At 38.0% G+C, this 13,171-nt stretch overlaps 1 protein-coding gene across 1 annotated transcript in view; it reads left to right on the top strand.

Annotated features, from left to right (window-relative positions):
• Window positions 1-27: 27 nt before the first annotated feature.
• LOC107094659 (neuropeptide FF receptor 1-like) overlaps window positions 28-13,171 on the top strand; it is an 84,460-nt gene continuing 71,316 nt past the window's right edge. The window contains exon 1 of the mRNA XM_015390417.1: window positions 28-94. The gene's annotated coding sequence lies outside the window, so the exon portion shown is untranslated. The remainder of the gene's footprint in view (window positions 95-13,171) is intronic.

Consider the following 13,171-nt stretch of genomic DNA (forward strand, 5'->3'; position numbering starts at 1 on the left):
TTCCTTCAACTTTCTACATCCAGAGCATTCTTTCCTCCACAGTGTTTTGTTTTTCTCTCTGGAGGATTTACATCAGGTCCCTGACACGTCCAAGGTAAGCGTTTTTTTTTTCATGTTTCGATAGTTATGCCTATGATTGGATGACATAGTAATAGTTTTATATATAAATATATATTTTTTTCTCGGTTTATCTGGTTTTGAAAGACTTAATTTAAAAGTCGTAGCCTAAATAATGTTTGCTACAAAAAGGTTCCGACAGAATGTGGAGGTAGAAATAAAACAAAATTAAAAGTCTTCGCTTTTAAATTAATTCTAAAAAAAAAAAAAAATGAAAATAACCCCGTGTTCGAATTAAAACTGAAAATAACCATATATATTTATTTACTTTAGAGGCATTGCATGGCAGTTTCAGGAGTCTGGCTTTATAAAGTTTGCAGATGGTGCGCAGGAGCCTGCTGCAGCACCTGCTATAATTTCCCCTTTTAAAAGTAAAGGGGGTAAAGCAATAAATATTAAAGCCATAGCGGGTAATTCTGGATGCAATATGAGATTTTTGAGCTGGCCATGACACTGTTTAGTCTTTGGTCTCCAACAGACACGCTGCATGGTGCTATAGTGTGACTCTCTGTAATTTTTCATCAGAGAGCTGTTTGCACCTATAGCAGCAGTCAGCTGTCTGTCACTATCACTGTGTTTGTGCAGTGAGTGGCTGGATGTGTGTGTGCTGTTAGAAGCAAACCTGAGACATTTATTTTTTAATGAACTTTCATTTAAAAAAAACGGACACAGAACAAATACTGTTTAATTAGATAGATTATTTAAATCAAACTAACAATTTCTGTTGGAAATGCAGGGTTAGAACTCAAAGTGTGTTTACAGAAATCACCCAAATTCACTGATATTGCTTATTTTAAGGAGGCTTTGTGTTGTTAGTCCATTTGAACCTCGCAGGGAATTTATCTAAGTGCTTATTGCAAAACAAAAACACCAAAAAAAGAATGAATAATCAGCTTGTTTTCACAATCTACCAAAAATAGCTGTTTTGAAGGTTTTAGAACATAAAACCTGGACATATAATTATTTGTAGTAAGTATTGTTTAGTGAATATTAAATACTTTAACTAAAAAAGCCCACAGAAATCCTAATTTCCCCCAAAAGAGCAGACATTTTTCCTGTTGATTTTAATATGTGTCAATTTGTACATAACTATAATATAGAATCATATTTGAAGGCTGGTCGTAGATTTTGCATGTAGACTGTACGTCAGTTTGTTTGTATAAAAAAAGTGTAAAATATTTATTTGTGCAAACCAGTACAAATCTATGTCAAGCAGTGCAACAGATGTGCAGATACCTTATTCTGGATTACATTGGAAAAGTAATTATCCATCAATCACCACTAAAGCGAACTCTATGAAAGTTCCCTTAGCTGGGTGAGGTTATTCACGAGATGCTTTGTTTCAAATTTATTTATTTTTTTTTTTCTGGGCTTGCTTTGGCATTTGCATGGCAAGAACATATACAGTCACTGACATTTTGTAAATTTCCTATTGTATATCACCTGAAAGTATAATGTAGACAAATAAATATCAAGGGTCAAACAGTTTTTTTCCTTATGCTGAAGTCTGTAAGTTTTTAAAAATCACTTTTTTGTCATATTGGCTAAAACTGTCCCTATGCCCAGACAGCAGTACATGTGATATGTAACCTGTGAAAAAAACTGCTTCAATTGGTACCGCCTACTGCCTCTATTTCAATCTGGAAAGACTAATTCGGGACGAGTCAAAACAACCAATCACAGCCAGAGGAGCGTCTGATGGAGTGTCAATCACAGCTCACACACGCTGAATCTCGTGAAAGAGAAACTGCCCTTACTGCCCCTGCCGACAACTGCTTACACGGCAAACTTCGGTATAACCAGCATCTTATATCTAGTTGCTTGGAGGTGAGTGTTATCGCTCTTACCGGTTCAAACTCCATGCCGCGTACGCTGCTTGGACGCTTCTGGTCGCATGCGGTAGCCGCGCAGGTGCTGTGAGAGGGGTGGAGCTTGGAGGTGGGGCATGAGTGAAGCAGAGAGGGTGGGGGAGTGGCGTGAAACCTGTTTTTCTTCAAATTTTCAGTCGAAGTCTGCTCTCTTCTCAATGTTACAGACTGCAGCTTTAACTGTATATTCAATTTAAACTTAGCATCGGGGATAACTTTATCAGAAAAAACTGTTTCTGTACTGTTTAATTTTTTCATAAGATCAAAGAAAAAACTTTCTGCTTCTTAATGAGGAAATATTTTCAAGCAGCTGTGTGAGAAAAACTACTACAGCTACTGAACGGTAAACAAAACAGTAAACACAAAAAAGCCATGAGGACAATTGAATTGTCTTAGGTTGTCAATTCATTTTTTTTTATTTGCAAAATGTATGCAGGAGTTTGTTTGCCACTTTCTTTTCAGATTAATTAATTGGCTTTTAAGTTCAGTTTTATGAAGTTCTGTCCATGCTACGCTTTCAGGGTGTTTTAATGGGAGATCTTTAGAAAATTTTTCTCACAGAACACCGACTCACTCCGACGCCAAATGTTAGTGAGAAAACATTAGGGCAGAGATGCTGTGTCCGCCCTACCGTAATTCACTCTCTAAAAGAAATCTGCCTGCTGGGTTTCATTAAAGGAGAAGGGCGTTTTTTTTACATTGGGCCCTTGATTTTAATTTATTACATCATGTTCTACTTACCCATATGAGTTTTGTGTCATTTGGAGCTGTTCCGAAGATATTCCATTAGGTTATATCCAAGTAACGTCTTCCTATGGGCAATGACTTTAAGGCACAAACTAAACTGTTCATAATTTATTATTAATTGTACGCCAGCATTCATAACATGCAGGCGAATCACTGTCCCCCAGACATCCGCGGTTATATTACGGTATTTATATCTTATTACAACAAAGTGGCGTATGATGTTATCCGCACGTGCTACCATTCATTCATCCTTTCCAATGAACAGCTGCTAGTTTTACTCACATGCCTGGAAGATGTCTAGTGCTACTACCACAGCTGATCTCGCTCTTGAAATGGAATTGAAAGATTCAGATTAGCTCGCCAAATGAATATAAGGGGTAGAGCGTAGCCGCCTGTGGCCCGGGCTGCCTGTCACAACTCCAGTCCGGCGCGCGGATGACGTCATACATGCACCACTTTGTTTTTACAAAATATAAATATGAAAAATATAACCGCGGATGTCTGGGGGACAGTCATTCGCCTTCATGTTATAAATGCTGGCGTACCATAAAAAAAATAAAGTTGTTGCTCACGGGAAGACGTTACTTGGATATAACCTAACGGAATATCTTCAGAACGGCTCCAAATGACACAAAAATCATATGGGTTAGTACAACATGATGTAATAGCATAAAATCAAGCGGCCAGTGTAAAAAAAACAGCGTTCCCCTTTAACACAATGAAAAAACTATCAAGTGCACCATGGTTATTACGGTTATACCACGGGAATTTGCTGTTATGCATTAACAGAATGAAATGACATAAAAACCGACTCAGAGCTCCTCTGCTTAGTTGTTTCTTTCTCCAGCCCAGACATCTATTTATTTTACCCCTACATTCTCTAACATAGAAAGTATTAATGAATCAGTTCTTCTTTGCTCCTTTTGTGTTTCTGCTGCTGTCTTCTTGTACCCCCTGCCAGTAACAGGCAGCTCATACTGAGCCTGATACTGGGGGATGTTTTCACCGTCAAAAGAGAGTTTTCCTCTCCACTGACGCTTTATGCATGCTTGATGTCAGAGATTGCTGTGTAGAGTCAATAATAAAATACAAGTCTGCTGTCGTTTTATGCTCAATCTGAAGGAGTCGATCCTGTCGATGGCCGGATGCTATCAGCTGGTTTTTTCTTAGAAAACCTTTAACCTGTTGATATTATTTGATTGTATTGTCTCTGTTAAAGGCAATGAGATGACATGTTGTAAACTGGCCTTTTATAAATAGAACTGAATTGAACTGAAATATGAAGTTTACATAAAGCAACAAAGGTTTGTCATATAAATACAAAATGTGTGGCAGTAGTGCAGAACACTAAGCAACAATTAAATAAAATGTAGAATTTAGTCCAATTTATAAATTGCTACACAGTTTCAGCTTTTAGTATGAATGAGGGGGTGTTTGAGTCTAAAGAGTTTGATGGTTTTATTTACAAATGCCTGGGGGCGGCTGGTGGCGTTGGGGAGAGTGACAAATGTCATAGCTCAAGGATAGGAACTGCCTCACTTTGCTTGTTTTTTGTTTTTATTGTTCCAAACCGCACCCCAGAAGGTAGAGGCACAAACCATCAATTTCCAGGGTGGTCGGGGTCTGCTGCGATACATATGTGTCCTTTCTACCACCATGGCTCTCTAAAGGGAATTTAAAAGGGGAACTCTTTACTATTTGTTAAACCATCTTCACTACATGTGCAAGGTCCTTCTTATCCTCTATGGTGCATTCTGACACAGGGAGGGAGAGGAGGATTTCTGTTGTGTCTTGTGAGAAAGAAACCCTCTTCTGGGCCATCCTCATTAGAAAAGGGATGTTCAGAGACAGGATTATTGTAATGACCATGTCAATGAACTCAATGTTCTCCAGAGGCTCAACTTCCTCTACTAGCATGAGTATAGTAGCATGATCAGCCTTCCTTGAGGTTATTTTTATTTTCTTTTATGTTTTCAAATGCCAGTTACTGGATCCCCCTTCTTAATCATCTATTCTCATCATCCTTGATATTAGATCTTGTTATTGTAATTATTTTTAGGATGATTTTATTGATATACAGAGTAATTCCAAACAATTTTTTTATTTATTTCACTTTAAATTTTAACCCAGCATATTGACATTAAGGTCAATAAGGTCATAATATCACTGACTGAGTAACATTCACAACTTGTGGCGGATCCAATAGGTGGATGATTGTGGTTAGTCGTTATGCATCATGTTTGTGATGAGATGTCTAAATCCTATTTCAAACTTTGCAGCTGTAATCAACGTTTTAAATTAAGAGAAGATTATAGAGAGGATTCTAAAAAAAAAAATTCTCAGCCTTTTCAGCGAGCCGACCATTCGAAAAGTAATCAATCACTGAAACAATTTCCAATTTCAGACCTTTTTGGTTAACAGTTTACCAAAGGTTTAACCTTCCCTGTTTACTCAGACAGACAGTGAATTAATTATAGGTGGGAAAACGTTTGTCTCTCTTCTGACTCTTCTGATTCTAATTGTTACATGTCAGAACCACACACCAAGTCAATGCTTGTAGTAAATGTACAGTAAGTGTAGACCTACACAGTAACTTTACAATTTAAGAAAAATTGGTTTTGGAAGTTGTTGTTTTTTAATCAAAAATTACAGTCATTATAGAAGCCAAAAAATCTTGAGTAGAAGTTTTAAAAATAAAATCAAACATATTTGTTAGTTTTATTATGGCATATTTTACTAAGACAGTTTATTTAAAGTGAAATACTGAAAAAAAAAAATGTAGCATATCTTTTTGTAAAAGGAACTTTTCCAGCATTTTCTAATTAGCTGCATGCATGCAATTAAGCTTTTCCACATTTTCTGTTTTTGGCATGAAAAATAATAAATAAAGGCAATCTGTACAGAATATCCAACTACTGCTTAGGTTGTGTTTTGGAGGTTTTGAAGTGTGACTGACAAGTTCAATAGTACCTGCAGTGTGCATGTATCAAATGGTTGGCTGTCCTTCATTCCTATGTCTATAATCACACCATAACAGTATTTCTCTCGGCTGTGGCTTTCCCCAGCTTGGCTTACTTTCTAAAACCAGGACTGGGAAGTGAGCCAGTCGCAGAGTCTTGTTTTCCACTTATTGTTGTACAGATTCAGTTTGTCCATTCAATAATTTTGTGATAAATAACAAACAGCTAGAACAACTTTCTGTTGCAAGCAGTGATTTGATTTATTTTCTCCTTTATGTCTGTGAGTCCCAACTGGACCAGCAGTATACAGTACACTGCCAGATTTAGGTTTACTATATATATATATATAAATAAAAGTATTTTTTTTCCCCAAAGTTTTACCGACATCTTTGGCAAAGGGTGAAGACGCACCTCCCCTTCACTGAGCATTCTGTCCGATGGGAATCGGGGGCACAGTGGGCATTAACTTTAGGCTTAACTGTAACGGGTTAGCACGCTAATATTAGCTGAACTGCTGGCTTATGTTTAGGGACTACATAGTGGACTTAAAATTAAAATTACATTTTTAAATTCAGTTAACTGACGGTTTGGACACATGATCCCTGCTTGTCTCCGTTAGTCATGTAAATCCATCTCAACTGCACAGTGCCTACGCAATCTTTGATGTTAGTCACCGCTGTCGGGTAGCGATAGCCTATGGCGACAGCGGGCTTCTGTGACAGCAAATCCCATAATGCTTTGTGATGAGAGCTCTCAGTGCAAAGCTTTCAGAGATAAACAGGCAAACAGACAAACAGGAGAGCCACTCAATTAGATGATCCACCCAGAAATAAAAGATCGTCCTCTATACCTTTAATTTATTAAAACAAGTGAAACTGAAATTGCAGAGAGATAGATTTTCTACAAGATTATAATAAATACACAACAGGTATGTAAGAATAACAAATTAATAAATAAGAAAAAGAGTGCAGTGGAAACAAAGCTTTTTTCCCCCAATATTAAAGGAGGACAAAAAGAAAAAAAGGTTGAAATAGGACAGGATAGGATAAGTAAGGAATCCTCTTTAGAGGTTTGTGTTTGGCTTTTTTAAAAGCTGTTTTGATTTAGCCCTTAAAACGATTGTTAAATCATTCATCATTTGTCCTCCTCATGTAGTTTGTCAAATCTCCCTGGTTAGCCTCTAGGGCTAGACCCAGCAACCCATCGCCTCTGCCCAGCTCTGGTTCGGATCTACTGCTATCCTCCTCCAATCCCTCAGTAGAGAGTTTGCCAGAGCAGAGTAAAGTTGGCAGACCGTAGTCCAACCTGGTGCTATCTGCCTGGCATCCAATCCTAGTAAACCTCAGGATGTCAGTCAGGAGCAGCGAGAGCCTAAAGCAAGAACACCTAGCTGGTAGTGTGCACCTCTATTTAGAGAGAAAAAAAAAACTAAACTAATTGATTGGATTACATGATCATTTTCTCCCTGACTGGTGCATTGTTTGACAGTTAATCTTCATTGGTTGCCCTGCAATTTGATTGAATGAAGGCTGTCGGATAAAAACAATGTGTATGTAATTTGATTTGATGATGTACTGACAGTCTTTTAAGGGTTTCCAAGCATGACATTTCCATGGCATTTGTCTTTTTTTAAAGATTATGTTTTCTATAAGATTATAGGAGGTCCGTGACAAACCAAGCCAGTCAGTAATCATTGTTGTAAGTCATCTGACACCAACAAAATATTTATAATTTTATAATATTTTGTTTATTACAATAGTGAATTGCAAATTATTAAACTTCAAGTATAAAAAAATATGATCTAGCAAATAAGTAAACAATGTATAAAGCCACTTCAAAAAGAAATCTAAATTGCCTAAAACAATTAAATGGTGGACAAAGTATTTTAAAGATAAAACTGTTACTATAACTTTAAAAGGGATTGAATCCATAGTTCTCAGTGTCATTTATTTGAATTGACTCTTCATCGTCCATCTCTGCTGCATCTTCCTGCTTAGGAGAAGCAGGAGATTGGGGAGCTGCGCTGGTGAAGTTGAAAGTTGAACTGATACAAAAAACAAAAAAGGGCATATGAGAGTATTTAACGGCAGGCATATATAAGGCATATGATAATGTATGTGTACAGCATTTTCTACTATAACTTTAGACTACGACTAGACTATTTTTATAGGGCAAAAAATTTCTAATTAGAGTGGAATACTTAACTTACCTCTACACTTTTGATCATCAGTTTTTGGAGGTGGCATGCTATCGTTTCAGAGATTTACTGGTTTTAAAAATTATAGTAATTATCCTCAGATGAGAAAAAAGGGAAACGTAAGTCAGTTCAAAAATAATGGCACCTTTTATTTTAACACTGATTAAGTTTAAATGTTCTTGTTTTAGTGCAAATACCATATGTGAAGTCTCATACAGATCTCCCCCTCGGAGCACAATGAAGCATTTCTCCTCATCAATTCATGTTGATGAATTGCTGAGGAGAAATGCTTCATCAACATGCATATTTTTAGACACATGATGTTTTTTAGTATTATTATTGTTGTAGGGCTGGGCAATAAAACGTTACCATTATTCACCACAATAAATTTTCCCATCCATCCATTTTCCATCACGCTTATCCCAGTTGGGATCGAGGGTGGGAGCTGGTGCCTATCTCCAGCTGTCTCCAGCGGGGTACCCCATGGACAATTTTCTCATGAAATAAACTTGATTTTGCCGTTTTGCGCTGGTGACTGGTATTTCCTACCTGTGTCTCTAATTTTGTGACTCCATCCGTCCAGTCATAGAATGTAAACAAAGAGAATAGCAGATAAGCCCAGTAAAGAAGCGTCTAACATTGCTGTAAATTAAATTACATCAGTTAGTCCTGTGGAGCCGAGAGAGAGCAGAGATAAGGCTGAGTGCGCTGAGAAGAAGTTGTCATAGGTGAGCGCGGGGCAGAGCGATTTTGAGTGAGGGTGTGCCAGTTTACACGATGCACACCCTTCGTAATTCCCTCTCAATTCGAAAGACGAAACCATGTCGTTCAGGACTATCCAAAGTAACACATCCAACCTCCTACAGCACAACTACGCACCTTTGCACAAAAATGTTTGCAAGAGAGGTAACATTTTTCTCTTGTTGGACGTTTAAACCTGAATGGGTACAAGACTTTAATACTTGAAGTCATAGGGAATCGGCTGTTCTACCAGTTGCAGTTCCGAATTCTCCCTTGCTTAACATAGGCTGCCATAAAGTCAATAAAAAATAAAGTGCACTGACCACTGAGCAAATTTCAAATGCCCTTGCTCATCTTAAATGTGGTGTAAACAGACTGACAAATTGTCACAATTCAGTAAATAAATGTGAAATATTGCAATCCAACTTAAAAGGTAAGTAAACAGAATTCAATCAAATGAATTCAAACTTTAGGACTGCATCTGAAAAGTAGCATGATCACTGAAACATGATTAAAAAAACAACAAGACCATTTTTCAGTCATTAACAAACATGTACGTAGGCCTGTCACGATAACAAATTTTGCTTAAAGATTAATTGTCTCAAAAATTTTTGCGACAAACAATAATATTGTTTTAAGACCTTTTTACACTGATTTAATGGAAATGACATAATAATTCATGGGTTTTCCTGCCAAAGATAAACACACTTTATTTTCAACAGAACACTTAACACTGGAACTGGTTAACAAAATAAAACGAGAGATAAAAATCAAATGGACTCTCAGTCTCTGTTAACTAAAAATACACCTGAATAAAAACTAAACACAAGATAAAACCACAGTGGAAATAAAAACGTATGTACAACATATCACGTTTGTGATATGTATGTTTTCCTCAGAAGTTCATACTGTCTTAAATGTCTGCAACATTTTTCGAAATGCCGGCTTTTCAACAATATTAAATGGGAGCATCTCTTTAGCAATTAAATAAACTACGCTGTCTGTGAGCGCGCACCACTTTGCGCCGTCCTTTTTGTATGCTGCCTGTCGATTAATTCCTTCAGTGATGGTGGACTGTCGCGAACTTGAAGATGCAGACGGGCCACCGCTTGTACTTTTTGTCCCCAGCTGGAGAAACTTTGCTGGGTGGTTGAGCTTTAGGTACATGTGTAGTTTGGTTTTATTGGTGCTCTTAGTTGCTACTGTTTTATGACAAATGCGACATACTGGCTCACATAGGTTCAGCGGTTCACCTCGATCATTTGGTTTGAATCCAAAATACTCCCACACTGAGGCTGTTGCGCTCGACTTTGAAACCAGTTTCATTTTGAGTTTTCTCCACCAACATAAGATTAATTTTTTTTTTTACCTTGCTAACTCCTCATGGGGCTCTAAAGCTGCAGAAGTACAAAATGATGTACACTGACTACCTGATGCAATAGTCCACTCTTCCTCCCTCCTCAAAAATTAGGAAGGGGAGGGGTCAGTGGATAGCACTGGAGTGAAGCCTTTTCATCCAGCGTCATCAATAGAAAGAGAAAAACACAGGCAGAGACGATATAGCTGATAAATTAAATGACGTGGATAGTTTTTATTTATCGTGCGATTAATTGATTTATTGATCATCGCGACAGGCCTACATGCACGTAGGCCTAAAAACAACTAAAGAACCAAACCTGAATACTTACTGTAATTACAATAACCACACTCCAGTTATGCCTCACTCACATATCTTAATTCAGTCACTTTAAAGTGAAATGAAAGTTCTTGTTTAGAAAGACCAGCTTCTCAACCCTGTCTGCTGACATACAGTTTCCCTTTTTATCCATTATGTTGGAGACAGCACTGTCCACACTTGTGCACAGGCAGAGAGATACCTTTGAGCAATTCCCACCAGTGAGGGAAATCATGCAGCATTGTCCCTCCAGTAAGTGAAAGGATTTTGAGCTCGTAGAACGGTTTGCTCAATCAGGTATGTTTGCACCTGAACCAGTAAAGATTACAGAGTCACAGATCTTTAAACACACCACCGAGGCTGGTGTCTGTGCTTAGACGTGGGTCCTTACTAGACTGTTGCTCTTCTGGCACATCACTGGTGGATCTGCTTACCTCCTCCATCTTCTCCACCTCTCTAATGAGACTGTCTTTGGCACGCCCCAAAATATTAGGATCTGCAAAGTATCTAGAAAAAATAGATAAATAAATAAAAAACAAGAATGAATTTCAATAAATTGCATATTTTTATAAATTGAAACAACTAATGAATTTGATCCACTAACAACATATTAAAAATATACATTTAAGAAACTTGTCTGTCTTTGTATCTTGGATCCACCAATGAGGCCACTGAATACAGTGGATCACTTTCAATGTGGCTGAAGCGTCATTCCACTGCCTCCAATAGGGTCTTTTTCATAGTCTTAACTCTTTCAGAGTGGCCTTCCCTCTGGAAAGAAGACGCTTCAGGGCAGCAAGTGCAGGAATCACATCAGCTGTAGTGGCTGTTTCAGCACTGACAGCTCTGGCTAGCTCCTCGAATGGAGCTAAGATCTCATCACTCCATTAGTCCCCACTGGTTCACTGCTAAAATATCTGGGAAGTTGTGCTCTGCAGCATAAACGCTCATCTTACTTGGACATCTTGCAGTAAGCGCTTTACCGGTACTTTCATCTCAGTTTGGATGTCTTATAGTTTTGAGTATGCCAAAGTTGAGTGCTTAAAATGACCAATGACATTTCTGGCATTGGCAAGTGCATCTATAATACTGTGTTGTGAGAGCAAACCCTCATGCACAGCCAGCTGGAGTGAGTGAGCAATGGAGCCCAGACTTGGCACGCCCAATTCATCCATTGCCTTCTTCATGTTCCTGTCACGTAAAATGAAATGCACACATTATTTGTCTGTTCCCCACTCATTCAGCATCTCTAAAATGGCATATCTGACATGTTCTGCTGTATTATCCCCGTGGAACTGATCAGCATGCAGAACAGCATTCTTTCAATCATACGTTTCGGGAATAACCCAGTGTACCATGAGGCTCAGTAGGGACATAGGGCAAACATCTGCACTCCAAATATCAGTAGTGAAACTAACAACAACGTTCTGGTTCAATTGACTTTGTATTGTTTCCTTTACTTTGCAGTACAGCTGTGGTATGGCTGTGTCAGCAATGTAGTGTCTCAACGGCAGAGCATAGCGCGGGTCCAAAACTTCCAAAAGATGAGTTAGTCCGACATTCTCTACTAGTGAGATGCGCTGGTGTTCAAGAGCAATAAATTCCACCAACCTTCCAATTTGTGGTGTTACAACAGCAAATTGTTATAGCAGAAGTGGTCACACAATGTGGCCCTTAGAAAGTGGATAAAAATAACAGAATAAGTGACAGATTTAAGAAAATAAACAAATATGTACTGCACTGTATAGTGTTTTTACAATATAAATGCTCTGTATCTGGAGAGTAATTAATTTATAAACAGCTGTGGACATTTTTACAGTAATGGATATGTGAAAAATAGCATTAACATCAGAGAAGTGCAAAATGACAGCAGCGTGATATTTAACTGACTAAGATGGAAACTGTGCAAATATCTGAATGAATCTATGAGAAATGTGTAAGGTCAGTTTGAGGTCCAAGATATGACACTAAGTGGTTTCTTCTAACCAAGAATCGATTAAGTGTTCCATAGCTCATACAGCATAAGACAATGCTAATCTTGTAAAACAGTACTGTGACAAACCCCAAAGAGCAGTTTCTTTCAAACTGATTAAATACATTGACATGCAAGTCGTAAAAAGGACAATGATGCAACTGTATTGAGATTTTTAAGATAAATAGCTGATGGTTGATGTGCAGTTCACTTTCTAAAAAAAATTGAAAGAAAAAATAAAACTGTAAATGGCTTATCTGACATGTTCTGCTGTATTATCCCCGTGGAATAATACAGCAGAACACAATGGATTAGCAGTCCATCGCCTTAACCTCTCGGCCACCTCATCTCTGAATACTGCTGAGACCTCAAAGAGGTCGAAACTTTACAAATAACTGGATTTTAGTTGCTATGTCCAATGTCTTTGAGAAGAAATCGTTGTGACAGGTCACTCATGGCCGAAGCTTGAGGGGAATTAGCTCAAATGGTAGAGCGCTTGCTTAGCATGCAAGAGGCAGCGGGATCAATGCCTGCATTCTCCATTCAATGTTCTTTCCAGTCACACAAGTCTTTTCTTCAATTATAGCGAAGGCTTTCAATGGGTTTCACCTGCAAAGTCAGCGCTCAGTGTTTCTTTGTACTCATTTCCATTATAGCGAGTTCAAGGTGAAAGAAAGGAGAAATCAAGACTTTATTTCTACTTTGTCACTTTCTTGATAATGATATGTGTTTCTTACAACATATGTTGATCAAAGTAGCATTTCTGTGAGAAATGACAGTTTGAGGTGCAAGATAACGAAGCATGTAGCCTCTCGATGAGGATGGGACTCGAACCCACGCGTGCAGAGCACAATGGATCTGTTTCTTTTGAACAGATTAAATACATTGACATGC

The sequence above is a fragment of the Cyprinodon variegatus genome, unplaced genomic scaffold, assembly GCF_000732505.1.
Source record: "Cyprinodon variegatus isolate N-32 unplaced genomic scaffold, C_variegatus-1.0 Scaffold498, whole genome shotgun sequence".
Classification (NCBI taxonomy): domain Eukaryota; kingdom Metazoa; phylum Chordata; class Actinopteri; order Cyprinodontiformes; family Cyprinodontidae; genus Cyprinodon; species Cyprinodon variegatus.